The sequence below is a fragment of the Salvelinus alpinus genome, chromosome 18 (genome assembly GCF_045679555.1).
Source record: "Salvelinus alpinus chromosome 18, SLU_Salpinus.1, whole genome shotgun sequence".
NCBI classification, from domain to species: domain Eukaryota; kingdom Metazoa; phylum Chordata; class Actinopteri; order Salmoniformes; family Salmonidae; genus Salvelinus; species Salvelinus alpinus.
Window position 1 is genome coordinate 29,312,525 of NC_092103.1, and position 16,504 is coordinate 29,329,028.

Consider the following 16,504-nt stretch of genomic DNA (forward strand, 5'->3'; position numbering starts at 1 on the left):
GTGTGAGTAACTGTTTCATATTAGAATGTTGGCAGAGTTTATGTCAGCTGCTCTTGGAGCTCAGTCTCTGTCTACAAATCTAAACCTATGAAGCTTGTCTGCATGACTGAATCTCTCTCTTTCTCTCTCTTCCCCTCTCTCTCTCTCTTCCCCTCTCTCTTCCCCTCTCTCTACCTCTCTCTCTCACCTGCTACTCAGGAGGGCACAACGTTACAAAGCGTTCAGGTAGAAATGTATTGACTAGAATAGAGCTGACAGTCACACCACCCCAGCCTGTGATATCATGATGTGTTGAGGTCACCCTTATTTTCCTCTTGAAGTAAGGGAGGGAAATGAAATACAATCAACTGTAACAGTGAATAAGACTGATGATCTTTGCTGCTTGGAGGAGAGAAAAACGGTGTGAGAGGGAGATGGGAGGGAGTGAAGAGAGGGAGTGAAGAGAGGGAGGGAGAGAAGAGAGGGAGGGAGAGAAAGAGAGAAGTAGAGGTTGAGATGAAGTTACACAGAAGCAGTTCTATTGTGGGGAAGTGTGTGACTGCAGGCTTTTAATGGATTACTCCTTTCAGCAACCACACGCATGGACGCTTGCACACAGATGGTTTTGAGCCTGTGCTGAATTGTAGGTGGGCCGTGGGTGGCTCAAGCGGGAGTCAAAAATAAATCTCTCCTCTATCTACCTCACCAGTGTTCAGGGTGTGCAGGCTTTAGTTCCAGCCCAGCACCACCACACGTGATTTAGCTAATCAAGTTTGACTGTTAATGTGTGTAATGCGCTGTGCTGGGCTGGTGTAAACACATACACTTCATCATGCTCTCCTCGACCAGGTTTGAAGAAGAATGCAGAACACATTATCATAGAACACTAACATGCTGTGTTCGCATTTAATGTCTATGGACACATAGTTAACCTGTCAGAATGTAGACATTATTATGAGTGTAGTGTGATTGATCACACAGTCTTGTCTGTGTCTGACACCTTGGAGTCGAGGCGACGATGTAAGCAAAACAATGTACTAACACACAAACACAGACACACACGCACTAACACGATGACACACACTGCACACCCTTAGATTAACACCTCCCTCCCCTGATTGTCCTCTCTCTCTAATCTTGTTCATCTCCTGTCAAATTAGATTGATGTCCCGGGAAACACAAATCCATATAATTGTTCCCCTGGGGAGGGAGATTAATGTGGGATGGGGAAACGGTGGAGAGGCAGTTAAGTAGAACACTCCCCCCTAGGACATCACTCTCTCACTCTCACACACACACACATGCGCGCGCACACACACACACGTACACACACATACACATGCACACGCACGTGTGCACGTATTGCCACTGCGACGACATCCAGTATGTAAGCCTCGGTCCCATTACCTACTAATTAAGATGTGAAGGATGTCTTCTAGGAACGTGTGTGTGTATGTGTGATTGAATGCTGCTGAAAACACCTTGTTATCAAGCTGGATACACAGTCAATGTCGCAATGACAATAAAAGCCACACGATCATGCACGCACGCACGCACGCACGCACACACACACACACACACACACACACACACACACACACACACACACACACACACACACACACACACACACACACACACACACACACACACACACACACACACACACACACACACACACACACAGACATATAAACAATCAAACATAAACACACACACATAAACACACGCACACACTCACACACACACACACACATACACACACAGTCCTATTTAAACCATGGACAGTATGTTATTGCCATTGACACTTGACACCTTGATGAATAATTGGTGTTCTAATCTTAATGCATTTAGGTATCATCAGTCTTACTGTAAAATGGAAGATGACGCAGTCTCTCTCTCTCTCTCTCTCTCTCTACCGTACCTGCAGTCACGACCTCTGAATGCTTGGCTATGAAAAGCCAACTGACATTTACTCCTGAGGTGCTGACCTGTTGCACCCTCAACAACCACTGTGATTATTATTTGACCCTCCACCCGGAACAGCCAGAAGAGGACTGGCCACCCCTCAGAGCCTGGTTCCTCTCTAGGTTTCTTCCTAGCTTCCTCAATTTCTAGGGAGTTTTTCCTAGTCACTGTGCTTCTACATCTTGTCACGTTCTGACCTTAGTTTCTTTTTTATGTCTTTGTGTTAGGTTGGTCAGGGCGTGAGTTGGGGTGGGCAGTCTATGTTATTTTTTCTAGGTTGTTTGTTTTCTATGTGTTTGGCCTGGTGTGGTTCCCAATCAGAGGCAGCTGTTTATCGTTGTCTCTGATTGGGAGCCATATTTAGGTAGCCTGTTTTCCATTGTGTGTTGTGGGTGGTTGTTTCCGTTTCAGTGTTTTCACCATTCGGGACTGTTTCGGTTTTCATTTTGATTCTCTTGTTCTTTTTGTATTTTGTATTCATTCTCATTAAAAGTTTATGGATACGTACCACGCTGCACATTGGTCCGATGTTTCCTACTCCTCCTCAGACGAAGAGGACGAAAGCCGTTACACATCTGCATTGCTTGCTGTTTGGGGTTTTAGGCTGGGTTTCTTTATAAGCACGTTGTGACATCAGCTGATGTAAAAAGGGCTTTGTAAATACATGTGATTGATTTGATTGATATAGACATGCATACAACTCAAACCGAATAGGAAGTTATTCTAACCTCAACCTACACATATGGTTACCTAACAAGACATTGGCTACAAGACTCCATGGATTTGCTTCGTCTTTCAGAAGTAGCTCCTGTAGGTTGAATTACTTTTTCTTAGACGTGAGTCAGGTTATTGTGCAACATCCAGCTCTTCAATAGCAGAATCTCAAAGACATATGTATCAGAATAGTAGCGGTAGCCTGAGATGGGGAAACATCACATTGTTATATAAGCTATTGGTCTAATATTGGGTTCTATGTTACTGGCTGACGCACTGAAGATGCAGTACTTGAGTTCCATTTATTTAGATGGAGAGATAAAATGAGCAAAGAGGTGAGGAGAGTAGTAGGGGAGGAGAGAGAAGAGGACAGGGGAGGAGAGGAGATGACAGGGGAAGAGAGGAGAGGGGAGGAGAGGACAGGGGAAGAGAGGAGATGACAGGGGAAGAGAGGAGAGGGGAGGAGAGGACAGGGGAGGACAGGGGAGGAGAGGACAGCGGAAGAGAGGAGAGGACAGGGGAAGAGAGAAGAGGACAGGGGAAGAGAGGAGATGACAGGGGAAGAGAGGAGAGGACAGGGGAGGACAGGGGAGGAGAGGACAGGGGAAGAGAGGAGAGGGGAGGAGAGGACAGGGGAGGACAGGGGAGGAGAGGACAGGGGAAGAGAGGAGAGGACAGGGGAAGAGAGAAGAGGACAGGGGAAGAGAGGACAGGGGAAGAGAGGAGAGGACAGGGGAGGAGAGGACAGGGGAAGAGAGGAGAGGGGAGGAGAGGACAGGGGAGGACAGGGGAGGAGAGGAGAGGACAGGGGAAGAGAGGAGAGGACAGGGGAAGAGAGAAGAGGACAGGGGAAGAGAGGAGATGACAGGGGAAGAGAGGAGAGGGGAGGAGAGGACAGGGGAGGACATGGGAGGAGAGGACAGGGGAAGAGAGGAGAGGGGAGGAGAGGACAGGGGAAGAGAGGAGAGGACAGGGGAAGAGAGAAGAGGACAGGGGAAGAGAGGAGATGACAGGGGAAGAGAGGAGAGGACAGGGGAGGACAGGGGAGGAGAGGACAGGGGAAGAGAGGAAAGGGGAGGAGAGGACAGGGGAGGACAGGGGAGGAGAGGACAGGGGAAGAGAGGAGAGGACAGGGGAAGAGAGAAGAGGACAGGGGAAGAGAGGAGATGACAGTGGAAGAGAGGAGAGGGGAGGAGAGGACAGGGGAGGACAGGGGAGGAGAGGACAGGGGAAGAGAGGAGAGGGGAGGAGAGGACAGGGGAGGACAGGGGAGGAGAGGACAGGGGAAGAGAGGAGAGGACAGGGGAAGAGAGAAGAGGACAGGGGAAGAGAGGAGATGACAGGGGAAGAGAGGAGAGGGGAGGAGAGGACAGGGGAGGACATGGGAGGAGAGGACAGGGGAAGAGAGGAGAGGGGAGGAGAGGACAGGGGAAGAGAGGAGAGGACAGGGGAAGAGAGGAGAGGACAGGGGAAGAGAGGAGAGGACAGGGGAAGAGAGAAGAGGACAGGGGAGGAGAGGAGATGACAGGGGAAGAGAGGAGAGGGGAGGAGAGGACAGGGGAAGAGAGGACAGGACAGGGGAAGAGAGGAGAGGACAGAGGAGGAGAGGAGAGGAGAGGAGTAGGGGAGGAGAGTAGTAGGGGAGGAAAGTAGTAGGGGAGGAAAGGAGAGTAGTAGGGGAGGAGAGGACAGGGGAGGAGAGGTGAGGACAGGGGAGGAGAGGAGAGGGGAGGAGAGGGGAGGACAGGGGAGGAGAGTAGTAGGGGAGGAGAGGACAGGGGAGGAGGGTAGTAGGTGAGGAGTAGGGGAGGAGAGGAGAGTAGTAGGGGAGGAAAGTAGTAGGGGAGGAAAGGAGAGTAGTAGAGGAAGAGAGGACAGGGGAGGAGAGGAGATTAGTAGGGGAGAAAAAGACAGGGAAGGAGAAGAGAGTAGTAGGGTAGGAGAGGACAGGGGAGGAGAGTAGTAGGTGATGAGAGGAGTAGGGGAGGAGAGGAGAGTAGTAGGTGAGGAGATGAGTAGGGGAGGAGAGGAGAGTAGTAGGGGAGGAGAGGACAGGGGAGGAGAGTAGTAGGTGAGGAGAGGAGTAGGGGATGAGAGTAGTAGGGGAGGAGAGTAGTAGGTGAGGAGAGGAGTAGGTGAGGAGAGGAGTAGGGGAGGAGAGGAGAAACGTAGGGGAGGAGAGGAGAAACGTAGGGGAGAAAAAGACAGGGGAGGAGAAGAGAGTAGTAGGAGAGGAGAGGACAGGGGAGGAGAGGAGAGAAGGAGGTCAGGAGAGTAGTAGGGGAGGAGGGGAGATTGGTAGAAGAGGAGAAGACAGGGGAGAAGAGGAGTGTAGTAGGGGAGGAGAGGAGAGTAGTAGGGTAGGAGAGGAGTAGGGGAGAGTAGTAGGAGAGGAGAAGACAGGGGAGAAGGGGAGGGTATTAGGGGAGGAGAGGAGAGCAATAGGTGAGGAGAGAAGAGTAATAGGTGAGGAGAGGAGAGAAATAGGTGAGGAGAGGAGAGTAATAGGTGAGGAGAGGAGAGAAATAGGTGAGGAGAGGAGAGTAGTAGGAGAGGAGAGGAGAGTAGTAGGAGAGGAGAGGAGAGAAATAGGTGAGGAGAGGAGAGAAATAGGTGAGGAGAGGAGAGTAGTAGGAGAGGAGAGGAGAGTAGTAGGAGAGGAGAGGAGAGGAGAGAAATAGGTGAGGAGAGGAGAGTAATAGGTGAGGAGAGGAGAGAAATAGGTGAGGAGAGGAGAGTAGTAGGAGAGGAGAGGAGAGTAATAGGTGAGGAGAGGAGAGTAATAGGTGAGGAGAGGAGAGAAATAGGTGAGGAGAGGAGAGTAATAGGTGAGGAGAGGAGAGAAATAGGTGAGGAGAGGAGAGTAATAGGTGAGGAGAGGAGAGTAGTAGGGGAGGAGAGTGGTAGGAGAGGAGAGGGGAGGAGAGTAGTAAGGGAGAAGAGGAGAGTAGTAGGGGAAGAGAGTGGTAGGGGAGGAGAGGACAGGGGAGGAGAAGAAAGTGGTAGGGGAGGAGAGGAAAGGGGAGGAGAGGACAGGGAGCAGAGGACAGGGGAGGGGAGTAGTAGGTGAGGAGAGGAGAGTAGTAGGGGAGGAGAGGAGAGTAGTAGGTGAGGAGAGGAGAGTAGTAGGGGAGGAGATGAGAGTAGTAGGGGAGAGGAGTAGAGTAGTAGGGGAAGAGAGGAGAGTAGTATGGGAGAGGAGGAGAGTAGTAGGGGAGGAGAGGAGAGTAGTAGGTGAGGAGAGTAGTAGGGGAGGAGAGGAGAGGAGAGTAGTATGGGGAGGAGAGTAGTATGGGGAGGAGAGGAGAGTAGTAGGGGAGAGGAGGAGTGTAGTAGGTGAGGAGAGGAGAGTAGTAGGGGAGAGGAGGAGAGTAGTAGGAAAGAAGAGGACAGGGGAGGAGAGGAGAGTAGGAGGGGAGGAGAGGACAGGGGAGAATAGGAGAGTAGTAGGGGAGGAAAGGACATGGGAGAAGCGGACAAGGGAGGAGAGGAGAGTAGTAGGGGAGGAGAGGACAGGGGAGAATAGGAGAGTAGTAGGGGAGAAGAGGACAGGGGAGAAGAGGAGAGTAGTAAGGGAGAAGAGGAGAGTAGTAGGGGAGGAGAGGACAGTGGTAGGGGAGGAGAGGACAGGGGAGGAGAGGAGAGTAGTAGGGGAGGAGAGGACAGTGGAGAAGAGGAGAGTAGTACATTTACATTTAAGTCATTTAGCAGACGCTCTTATCCAGAGCGACTTACAAATTAGTAGGGGAGGAAAGGACAGGGGAGAAGAGGACAAGGGAGGAGGGGAGAGTAGTAGGGGAGGAGAGGACATGGGAGAATAGGAGAGTAGTAGGGGAGGAGAGGACAGGGGAGAATAGGACAGGGGAGAATAGGAGAGTAGTAGGGGAGGAGAGTAGTAGGGGAGGAGAGGACAGGGCAGGAAAGTTGTATGTGGAGGAGAGGAGAGTAGTAGGGGAGGAGAGGAGAGTAGTAGGGGAGGAGAGGACAGGGGAGGAGAGTAGTAGGGGAGGAGAGGAGAGTAGTAGGGGAGGAGAGGACAGGGGAGGAGAGTACATGGGAGGACGGGAGAGTAGGAGGGGAGGAGAGGACAGGGGAGAATAGGAGAGTAGTAGGGGAGGAGAGGACAGTGGAGAAGAGGAGAGTAGTAGGGGAGGAAAGGACAGGGGAGAAGAGGACAAGGGAGGAGAGGAGAGTAGTAGGGGAGGAGAGGACAGTGGGGATGAGGAGAGTAGTAGGGGAGGAGAGGACAGTGGAAAAGAGGACATAGGAGAAGAGGAGAGTAGTAGGGGAGGAGAGGACAGTGGAGAAGAGGACAGGGGAGAAGAGGAGAGTAGTAGGGGAGGAGAGGACAGTGGAGAAGAGGACAGGGGAGAAGAGGAGAGTAGTAGGGGAGGAGTAGAGTAGTAAGGGAGGAGAGGAGAGTAGTAAAGGAGGAGGACAGGGGAGGGGAGTAGTACGGGAGGAGAGGAGAGTAGTAGGGGAGGAAAGGAAAGTAGTAGCGGAGGAGAGGACAGGGGAGGAGAGGAGAGAAGGAGGTCAGGAGAGTAGTAGGGGAGGAGAGGACAGGATAGGAGAGTAGTAGGGGAGAGGAGGAGAGTAGTAGGGGAGGAGAGGAGAGTAGTAGAGGAGAGGAGGAGAGTAGTAGGGGAGGAGAGGACAGGGGAGGAGAGTACATGGGAGGACGGGAGAGTAGGAGGGGAGGAGAGGACAGGGGAGAATAGGAGAGTAGTAGGGGAGGAGAGGACAGTGGAGAAGAGGAGAGTAGTAGGGGAGGAAAGGACAGGGGAGAAGAGGACAAGGGAGGAGAGGAGAGTAGTAGGGGAGGAGAGGACAGTGGGGATGAGGAGAGTAGTAGGGGAGGAGAGGACAGTGGAAAAGAGGACATAGGAGAAGAGGAGAGTAGTAGGGGAGGAGAGGACAGTGGAGAAGAGGACAGGGGAGAAGAGGAGAGTAGTAGGGGAGGAGAGGACAGTGGAGAAGAGGACAGGGGAGAAGAGGAGAGTAGTAGGGGAGGAGTGGAGAGTAGTAAGGGAGGAGAGGAGAGTAGTAAAGGAGGAGGACAGGGGAGGGGAGTAGTACGGGAGGAGAGGAGAGTAGTAGGGGAGGAGAGGAAAGTAGTAGCGGAGGAGAGGACAGGGGAGGAGAGGAGAGAAGGAGGTCAGGAGAGTAGTAGGGGAGGAGAGGACAGGATAGGAGAGTAGTAGGGGAGGAGAGGACAGGGGAGGAGAGGAGAGTAGTAGGGAGGACAGGAGGGGACAGGGGAGGAGAGGAGAGTAGTAGGGAGGACAGGAGGGGACAGGGGAGGAGAGGAGAGTAGTAGGGGAGGAGAGGACAGGGGAGGAGAGGAGAGTAGTAGGGAGGACAGGAGGGGACAGGGGAGGAGAGGAGAGGGGAGCATTGTGCAATATTCCACACACACACGCAGTATGGACATCACCTCGGAGTCAACCTCCTGACCAATCTGTGAGTGTGTGTGTACGTGAAGCTGAAGCAGCTTTTAAAGTAGAACAAGGTTACACAGGCTTTATTCCTTTATAATAATTTCCCATTTTCGTAATTCCATACTATGTGATTATTTAATCAGATTAGCCCAATCAAAAGGTTAATTGGTGATGACATCAGAGCTCGTTAGGAGGAGGGCGTGATTTGATAAGACACGTGTGACACGTTTCACTGCAACCGGATCCCAGATTGCACCTCTATTGTCATGATCTTTCACCCCGAGCAGCTGGGGTTCTGAAATGAAACAATGATTACATCCGTCTGCTGTGGAGGTGATATCCTATTTAGTGTGAAACTGTTTGCCAATAAGGACATGGATTGTAAGGGAACCTTCGCTGTGAGACAAGTGAAGCAACACTGTAAGATCAGTGGAAGACCACCTCCTGGGGAAAATTGTTTTGTTTTAAAGTACATTTCATGCAATTCTACACATGTTGCCATGGGAGTAAAGAAAATGTTGCAAGTTTTCTGCAATTCTACACATTTTGCCATTTGGCAGGAGAGAAGTTTAGCAATTTTATAAAAAATGTCTTTTTTTTTCTTTTTTCTTTTAAAATGCCATTTAAAAAAATAATGGGGCAGAGAGAAAAACATTTGCAGTTTTTGCACATTTTGCACATTTTGCCAAGACATTGCCTTGTTTATGATATCTGAGTGAAAAAAAATACAAATAAATGGGGCTCCCCTTGAGGTCAGGGCCCCTGGGCACATGCCCTGTGTGTCCGGTCGGTATTCAGACATGATTACTACAGGTTTAGACAGCTGGCATGGCAAATTGAGAGACTGACAGAAAACTGCTGATGCATAACTAAATTAGAAATTGCACCTTGTGTATTCTACTATTCTAACTCTTAACAGTAAGTTGAGACCCCTACTAAGTAAAAATGTAAAATGTTTTTTTGTTTGTTTTTTGGGTCGTGGCCCCCCTAGTGTCTGGGGGTCCTAAGCGACCGCTTATGGTGCGTATGCCTGGAGCCGGCCCTGTCTGTCAGACAGACAAACACCCAGTTAGCAGTAAACTAGCCAACTGTGTTAACACAGAGAGAATATTAAAAAGAGAAATGGTTTGTATTGCAAATTAAGTCAGAGAGAGAAAGACACAAATAGAGGAGAGTGAGAGAAGAGTCACAGTGTGTGTGTGTGTGTGTGTGTGTGTGTGTGTGTGTGTGTGTGTGTGTGTGTGTGTGTGTGTGTGTGTGTGTGTGTGTGTGTGTGTGTGTGTGTGTGTGTGTGTGTGTGTGTGTTTTCTAGCTAGTGTGAGTGCATGCGTGTGTGTCTGCTAGTGTGTGTTTGTACGTGCGCTCATGTGTTTGTGTGCGTGTGTGTGTGTCTGTCTTTCTGTTCTCTCAGAAGAGGCTGAATGGACATTCTAGGCCTTAGCTACTTTTTCACTAACCACGCAGTGTTCTATAGTACATTGCTCTAGCCACTCCAGAAAATGCTATTAATTCAACTCCCAACCTCCCTCTCTCTTTCTCCCTCCCTTCTCTACCTCACTCTCACTCTCTCTCCCTTTTCCTCTCTCTCGCTGTCTCTCATTCTCGTAATCCTTCGTGTTCTTTGGCTTGCTGTTTAGCCCTTCATACCTCTCTCCCACTACATTTCATCCTCTAGAACTGCATATTCCTGTATATTTACTTTTACATCCACACACTCTCATATACGCATATAAATGATGGATATAGGCACAGCCTCCTCAGTATGTGATGGAGCCAAAACTCCCACAGAGATCACCTGTGATAGCAAGGTGTGTGTTTATCGGCAGGTTTGTATGTGTGCTTGCATATGTGGGTATTCGTACCATCATCGTTTAAGAGGACAGGAGATCAATAGAACACTAACCTATAGATGCATAGAGTCAATTTAAACTGAAATGTCAAGAGAAACCAGCACAGACAGACACACCATTAGACTGTACTAAACCCCACTTTAACTTCTGTTGTGGAAATTCTTACACAGGGACACTCGAAGTCAATCTTAAATGAGTCCTTGCTTATTATCAGCATGCTGAAGAGGTTCCAACCAACTCAATGCACCACATGTCTATCAGGAGCTCCAAAGGGGCAGTCCCGTTAGTTCTCTAATATACAGACACAGAAAGTAATATTTGCATGATTTTGCTTATTCATTATTCATAAATTAATTTATCAGTAACGTTTGCTATCATTCATGTGACTGACCAATACTGGTTCATTCATGTGACTGACCAATACTGGTTCATGCATGTGACAGACCAATACCTCTTGAAGCTTCTTCTCTTCAAGCTGAGACCTTCAAAGTGAGATATCGTTCTCAAAACAAGGGTCTGGGCGTACTGCCAAATTGCAGATACATACTACAGTGCAGGCGTTCAATCAGTCACTTGCATGAACACATAAATTGGTTATTAGAAAAGCACAAACATAAAAATGTCCATCACACTTTTTTCTAACATGTCTGACAGCAACCAGATTACTAGAAAACCCTCTCTTCCTCTTTTTACATTTTCTATCTTCTTTTTGTCTATTTCCACCTGTACTCTCCAATATTTACCTCCTTTCTCCTCCTTTCTCTCTCCTTCTCCCGTAATTGGTCTGTCCGTCACAAACAACAACACAGAGTTACACATGGAATAAACAAATGTACAGTCAACACAATAGAAAAAAAGAAAGTCTATATACAGTGTGTGAAAATGGCATGAGGAGGTAGGCAATAAATAGGCCATAGTAGCAAAGTAATTACAATTTAGCAGATTAACACTGGAGTGATAGATGAGCAGATGATGGTGTGTAAGTAGTGATACTGGTGTGCAAAAGAGCAGCAAAGTAAATAAAAACAATATGGGGATGAGGTAGGTAGATTGGGTGGGCTATTTACAGATGGACTATGTACAGCTGCAGCGATCGGTTAGCTGCTCAGATAGCTGATGTTTAAAGTTAGTGAGGGAAATGTAAGTCTCCAGCTTCAGCGATTTTTGCAATTCGTTCCAGTCACTGGCAGCAGACAACTGGAAGGAAAGGCGGCCAAAGGAGGTGTTGGCTTTGGGGATGACCAGTGAGATATACCTGCTGGAGCGCTTGCTACGGGTGGGTGTTGTTATCATGACCAGTGAGCTGAGATAAGGCGGAGCTTTACCTAGCATAGACTTGTAGATGACCTGGAGCCAGTGGGTCTGGCGACGAATATGTAGCGAGGGCCAGCCGACTAGAGCATACAGGTCGCAGTGGTGTGTGGTATAAGGCGCTTTGGTAACAAAACGGATGGCACTGTGATAGACTGCATCCAATTTGCTGAGTAGAGTATTGGAAGCTATTTTGTAGATGACATCGCCAAAGTCGAGGATCGGTAGGATAGTCAGTTTTACTAGGGCAAGTTTGGCGGCGTGAGTGAAGGAGGCTTTGTTGCGAAATAGAAAGCCAATTCTAGATTTGATTTTGGATTGGAGATGTTTGATATGAGTCTGGAAGGAGAGTTTACAGTCTAGCGAGACACCTAGGTATTTGGAGTTGTCCACGTATTCTAGGTTAGAAACGTCCAGAGTAGTGATGCTAGTCGGGCGGGCGGGTGCGGGCAGTGAACGGTTGGAAAGCATGCATTTGGTTTTGCTAGCGTTTAAGCGCAGTTGGAGGCCACGGAAGGAGTCTCATGGCATTGAAGCTCGTTTGGAGGTTAGTTAACACAGTGTCCAAAGAAGGGCCAGATGTTTACAGAATGGTGTCGTCTGCGTAGAGGTGGATCAGGGAATCACCCGCAGCAAGAGCGAAATCGTTGATATATACAGAGAAAAGAGTCGGCCCGAGAATTTAACCCTGTGGTACCCCCATAGAGACTGCCAGAGGACTGGACAACAGGCCCTACGATTTTACACACTGAACTCTGTCTGAGAAGTAGTTGGTGAACCAGGCGAGGCAGTCATTTGAGAAACCAAGGCTATTGAGTCTGCCAATAAGAATGTGGTGATTGACAGAGTCGAAAGCCTTGGCCAGGTCGATGAAGACGGCTGCACAGTACTGTCTTTTATCGATGGCGGTTATGATATCGTTTAGTACCTTGAGCGTGGCTGAGGTACACCCGTGACCAGCTCGGAAACCGGATTGCACAGCGGAGAAGATACGGTGGGATTCGAAATGGTCAGTGATCTGTTTATTAACTTTGCTTTCAAAGACTTTAGAAAGGTAGGGCAGGATGGATAAAGGTCTGTAACAGTTTGGGTCTAGAGTGTCACCCACTTAGAAGAGGGGGATGACCGCGGCAGCTTTCCAATCTTTAGGGATCTCGGACGAAATGAAAGAGAGGTTGAACAGACTGGTAATAGGGGTTGTTCTCCTCTAGAAAGAGAGGGTCCAGATTGTCTAGCCCAGCTGATTTGTACGCGTCCAGGTTTAGCAGCTCTTTCAGAACATCTGCGATCTGGATTTGGGTGAAGGAGAAGCTGGGGAGGCTCGGGCAAGTAGCTGCGAGGGGTGCGGAGCTGTTGACCGGGGTTGGGGTAGCCAGGAGGAAAGCATGGCCAGCCGTAAAGAAATGCTTATTGAAATTTTTGATTATCATGGATTTATCGGTGGTGACCGTGTTGCCTAGCCTCAGTGCAGTGGACAGCTGGGAGGAGGTGCTCTTGTTCTCCATGGACTTTACAGTGTCCCAAACATTTTGGGAGTTAGAGCTACAGGATGCAAATTTCTGTTTGAAAAAGCTAGCCTTTGCTTTCCTGACTGACTGTGTGTATTGGTTCCTGACTTCCCTGAACAGTTGCATATCGCGGGGACTATTCGATGCTATTGCAGTCCGCCACAGGATGTTTTTGTGCTGGTCAAGGGCAGTCAGGTCTGCATGCTTATTTAAGATGGTGAGGAAATTACTTTTAAAGAACGACCAGGCATCCTCGACTGACGGGATGAGGTCAATATCCTTCCAGGATACCTGGGCCAGGTAGATTAGAAAGGCCTGCTCGCAGAAGTGTTTTAGGGAGCGTTTGACAGTGATGAGGGGTGGTCGTTTGACCGCGGACCCATAGCGGATGCAATCAATGAGGCAGTGATCACTGAGATCCTGATTGAAAACAGCAGAGGTGTATTTGGAGGGCAAGTTGGTCAGGATCTTCTTCACGTTCTCTCTTTTCATTATTTCTCTTCACTCTCTCCTCTTTACCCTCAATTTCTCACCACTGTCTCTCATTCACTTTTTTCTCTATCCCTCTATTCACTCTCTCATTTATCCCCTCTTTCTTTCTTTCCCTCTTTCTTTCTCCTCTCCTCTTCGCCTGTCTGTCTTTATCTGTTATGGTAGAACTGAGTATGTTTATAGTTTTATTAACTTAACAGGAAGTCTGCAGAAACATCATATAATCATATGATATGACACATTGTGTGTGTGTGTGTGTGTGAGTGCATGCATGCATCCATGTGTGTCCTGTTCCATGTCTGTCCCGGGTCCACACCACCTAAGGTGCTACAAACACCTTGTCAGGAAGTCTGAGTGTTCTGTCTAAACTGCAGCATACATTTCCCATTTGATCCCATTTGTGTAATTTGTGTAGTCACATTCTTATCTGCTCTGTTAATGGGCATTTCATTTTGTCAGTCTAGGGAGACTGGAGCCAAGTATATTAGATTGTGTGTTTCTTTCTCCATGTCGTTGAGTTACTGTGTCTGTCAGGTCAGGACACACTGTGGAAACGTGATATCTCAGAAAACAATATGGTAAGAGAGAAAACCACTACCATTTTATAGCACAGTTAAATGTGTACATGTAACAGTTTAAGGGGTTACGTCTAATCTACTGGAAGTACAAGGCTCTCTTGTTGGATTGAGGCCAAACCTGTTAGAAAGCTTTGTAAAATGAACAGTTTTTTCATGTAAAAATTACTTTTAACGTTGTATTGTATGTTAGAATGACAATAATTACTCACTGGGCAAAAACTTGTTGAATCAGCATTGTTTGCACATCATTTCAACTCAAATGTAAATCAAAACTAGATGTTGAACTGACAAGAGGAAGGGTGGAAGGCTGGAGAGGGAGATGGAGTGGGAGATGTGCTGTACACAAAGAGGTGTACAGCACCTGTCGATGCACTCCTGCTGTCAAAGCTTTGAAGACGGACCAGATAGTCCACAAGAACTTACACATCCTTTTATTGGTGGAGGAGGTAGACAACAACTCAAAGACAGGATGAGGTGGGAATGGGATGAATGAGTACTCGCCCTGGTCAGTGAGCAGAGGCAGCAGGTCAGTGGAGTAGCTGACTAAAGGAAGGCAGTGTGAAGGCCTCCTGCACAAGCTGGAGGGTCATCAACGTGTGCTCTCCTCTACCAGGGCCATGTTGGCAGTGACCTCATCAGGGAGGAACACATGCTTCATCGGAACAATCTGCAGAGAGAGATGGAGGGAAGGAGAAAGAGGCCGGGAGAAAACGGAGAAGGGGAGAGATCAGATCAGTTGGAAAATATGTTTATGAATAATTTTTTACTTTTTATACCAGGCTGTGAGAACAAATTAACTGTGTCCTTACTATGAAGCCCAGGTCTGAGTTGATTCCCAATTTCACTGGATAATGGTCCTGGGTCATCATGGCAATACGCGTGAGTACCTTCCCATCTAGCTGGAAGTCCTCCATCCCTCCACTTTGATTGAAACGAGTTATCCATCTATCTATCCTCCCCTGTCCTCTCCAAACGGCACATTCCATTATTCCAACTTGGAAAATTATTTGAAGTGCAATATAGTCCACTTGTCAGTTTTTTTGTTGCTAGCTACGTTATGTAGACACACTCAAATGTGAAGAGCTTATCCTTACACACAGAACATGTTTAGACATACACAAAATATGAAATTGTTCATTAACAGTGACTGGAGTCAGGGGTTGCCATGCACTTCAATGATTTGAATGGATTTGAATAGGAGGAAAGGAAGCCATGAATACGCTGTTGCCTTTCCTGAGGTTTTGATGCAGTTTTAGCACATTTTTTGATTTTTTGTAATTGCATAAAAACCACCAGAATCATTGAGAAAAAAACATTAGATAACAAAAACGTTTTTATAAAATTACATTTTTTATAACAGGTTTAAAAAAAAAAAAGATTATCACAGTGTAAGCACTGCCCTGCCCACCCTGACTGCACCCCACTGCATGTGGGTGTGTGTGCATGTGGGTGTGTGTGTACGTGGGTGTGTGTGCACGTGGGTGTGTGTGTACGTGGGTGTGTGTGTATGTGGGTGTTAAAGCAGGACATGCTGATTCTGGGATTTTTCTTGTTCTCTCTTCTCTTTCCAGGGACGGCATTATGGCCTGCAGATATATGGCATTCCACTTTCTCTCCCTCCTTCATCTGTCTTTGTCCCTTCATCCCTCTCTTCTCTCCAGCTTTTATTCCCCCTGTGTCTCATTACCCTGAATATGACTGGGTGCCGTGACAGAGAGGTAGCACATGAACACACGCACACACACCCACACACACATGAAAATGAACACACACAAGCTGGCATGGTATTGGTGTGCCCACTCAGAGCGGGTAAGAGGGGAGCCTGTGTTGGTGAGGATTCTGAGAGTTCCGTGGGTGTCTCAGTGTTCCGCCTGGCCTGGGGAAGAGGGAGGGAGGGAGGGAGAGTGGTGTCTCCCTGTTGCAACCAGATTGATTTTTGTCTTGCCTTTGTCAACGACTGTTCCTCTTTTTGTTTCCCCTGGTAATCCCCTCAGATGCATTCTGAAGACGCTTTAACGTCCTCTGATACTTTTGTTCAGTAACAGAGAAAAGCAATGAATAAATAAAATGCATATACTGTACATACAGCTCCATACAGTACAGTACCTTGCATGCATACGTACAGGTACTGTAACTGCCAAAATAAAGGAAACACTTGAGTAAATGAGGGATACAAAGTATATTTAAAGCAGGTCCTTCCCCACAGGTGTGGTTCCTGAGTTAATTAAGCAATTAACATCCTGCTTAGGGTCATGTATAAAAATGCTGGGCAGGTCATTATTTTGTCTATCATGCCTATGCCCCCATCCACAGTGCACGACTGTTCACTCAATGTTATGAGCATGAAAATGATATTAACCAATTTATTTTTTTATTTAACCTTTATTTAACTAGGCAAGTCAGTTAAGAACAAATTCTTATTTACAATGACGGCCTAGGAACAGTGGGTAAACTGCCTTGTTCAGGGGCAGAACGACAGATTTGTACCTTGTCAGCTCGGGGTGTCACGACTTCCACCGAAGTTGGTTCCTCTCCTTGTTCGGGCGGCGTTCGGCGGTCGGCGTCGCCGGTCTTCTAGCCATCATTGATCCATTTTTCATTTTCCATTGTCTTGTCTTCCCACACACCTGGTTTCAATTCCATCATTACATGTTGTGTATTTA